Raw genomic sequence first — 2,730 nt, 5'->3', positions numbered from 1 at the left:
AGGTTTCTTTTCCCTGTGCTTTGTCTTAATTGAGATCCTTCTTGAGACCTGAACTCACCTTCATAAGTGTTTGCCATGAATGTACATGCTAGTTACCATCTCCCTTCCCAGCATCTTTAAGTTATGAATATGGAAAATAGAGGTACTCTTTGCATTGATACCTTTCCTAACTTCCTAAAAGTACCTGGTTAGCTGTTGGAATGCCAGAAGAGGGCAGCTTCTTTGAAAGTAGGGCCATCCCATAACTTCTTGCTAAGGTATAATTGTACTTGCTTTTTTCTGCATATGTGAGCTAACCTGGAATCATTTTGATCTTCTGGCTGCCGCAAAGTATGAATTTTTCAGAGTAGTCTTAACTTGGAACATTTCTGTTTCCAGGCAAATTTTACTCTTTTATGACTGACTTTTCCTGAGGCGTTTAGAAGTTACTGTTTGTTCTCTGCAGAAAGATCCAGGTGTTGAAGAGCTAGGAGCTGGTGTCTCCAGGCTAGGATATGTTATTACATGTGTTTTTTCCTGGCTTATAATGTGTGTGATGGGTTTTTTTGTTCTGTATTTGTGTGTGTATGGTTTTGCATTTTTTGCATTGTTTTTCTGTTCATTTGCTTTGCTTTTGATCCTTGTATGACTGAGGAGATTGAATGTGACTAGGTGAGAATGGTTGGGTTTAAGTGAGGACAGATCTTGACGAGTTAATGAGTTTGTGGCTAGATTTTAAGGAAAAGGCATGTACTTAAAATTGTTTGCTTAAAGATTAGGACAACTTTTTCTTTATATTTCTTTATTTAAGTTAAACAGTACAGAAACTTATGTTTGGGAAGTAGCAAGGCTGGTATAAAATTGAAGGAAACAAGGTATTCATGTTTTTTGTGTGCTAATTATGTCTCTAATACTTTGCTTTCCTGGCAAAAAGTTGGAGAAATTGTTCTTAGCAGTGTGTTTATCTTTTTTTTTTTTTTTTAAGACAAGACACTGTGATTTTTATTTTTTTTTTTAAGGTTAAGGTTTTGGTGGGGTTTTTTTTAAATAACTCATCTGGAGTCCTTGCTAAACTATGTCAGTTACAAATGGTAGTTGTGTGGAATTAATTTATTCAATTCAAAGCAGGGGTTACAGTCCCTGTGTGTGTATGTGTGTATACGTAAAGCTCTTCATCTCAAAGAAGGAAGTGAAGGATGTTTGCAGACAGGAAATCTTCTCCCACTCAAACTTCTTTTCTAGCAAGATCAGGTAATCAGTTGGCAGTCTTGGGTTAGGAGGTGATGAACCAGGAGTGTGTGTTTTCTTACAGTGCCACACACTGTCCTCATTAGGAGAGGAGGCAACTGGTCCACTAGTAGCTTTAACTTTGTGTCTGTCTTGGTAGATCTGCTTCTGAGGAGTTGGTGTTATTTTGCTGCATTTTGACAGTTATATTAGTATTTACTTCCTTGTTTTAATCTCAGCTGATTGTGCCAAGAAGCACTGTTAACTAAGTGTATGTATCACATTAGAATTCTTAAGAGTTTCTTTGAGAAGATGAGAGGTTCAATTAGTGAAGGAGTTAGTGCAGATTAAAACTTGAACTGTGGTGGAATATGTCCCATGGACATGTACAAGGTGAGGAGCACTTCTGCTTGCTCACAGTGAGCAGACAGGCAGGAAGATGGAGAAGGCTCCAGAGACCAGAAGAACAACCAAGTTAAGATGAAGCTGACACTTGGAAGATCTGGATAAAATAATGCTTAAGGAAGTGCTGTTGAGTCGGGATGCACTGGATCTTTGAGCAGTTAGCTGGTGAGGTGAGCATGGGAAGCTGATAAAAGACATTAAGAGCTTTTCCAAAGGGTAAGTGTTAATATTATTGTCACCAAAGTGTCATTCAAGGGTGAGGGTAGGGCTTGTAAGATTAAGGAGGAAATTTTAACTTTGTTCCGTTCTGTGGTGCCTTTGGAGCACCGTTAAGGTTTACCTCGTATGCCACTTGAAATAACTTGATTTTAAAATACATTTTGGGGGTTGTTATGATACTGCTTAGAAGTTGTTAATTTATTTGAAGGGGTTGAGCGGTAGTAGAAGTTACAGAATTTGATAGTATTATTTCCAATAAAAAAAATGTAATGTCAGATATTTTTTTTTACCTATGCTCTTACCTATGTAGCAGAGTCTTTGTAGAACTGTTCTTCAGTAACCTAAAATGTGAGCTGGATTTCTTCATCTGTCAGATATAGAGGTTAAGTTTGGATGATTTCTTTATATAAGACTGTAAGTAGTCTGTGATTTTTGGATTGTCTTGGGATTGTCCTGTTCTGTGTGGTGGTGGTGTCACTGTTCCACCACTAACTTTCTTCTTCCAAACCCCTGTGCATTTAGCTGCTTTGGTCACGAAGGTTTACTAGGATTGATTGAAATTGCACAAATTGCTGAAATAAGTAAACTTCAACTTACTGGTTTTGACTGCTTAAAGTTATGGTTTTGAATCTTATAGAATATCATAGTTTAAAACATATCAGTGATAAAATCTCTTGCTCTAAAACTTTCTGTCCCTTCCTGCTTTCTCCCCTCTAAGCACCACTACCACCAAGCAATAAAGTTAATATTTAAAGGCTGCTTACCTGATACAAAAGGAAGGAACATCTTGGCATCTGATCTATACATGCTGGAGGTTTCTTGTTTGTTGCAGGTTGGTGGGGTGTGTGGAGGGGTTCCACATCCTTGGTTGGGATGATGACCACAGAAATGATAGAGGGA

Source organism: Antrostomus carolinensis, unplaced genomic scaffold (genome assembly GCF_000700745.2).
Source record: "Antrostomus carolinensis isolate BGI_N321 unplaced genomic scaffold, ASM70074v2 scaffold21916, whole genome shotgun sequence".
In the NCBI taxonomy this organism is placed as follows: domain Eukaryota; kingdom Metazoa; phylum Chordata; class Aves; order Caprimulgiformes; family Caprimulgidae; genus Antrostomus; species Antrostomus carolinensis.
The sequence above is the reverse complement of the archived record's forward strand: the minus strand, read 5'-3'. Positions refer to the sequence as shown.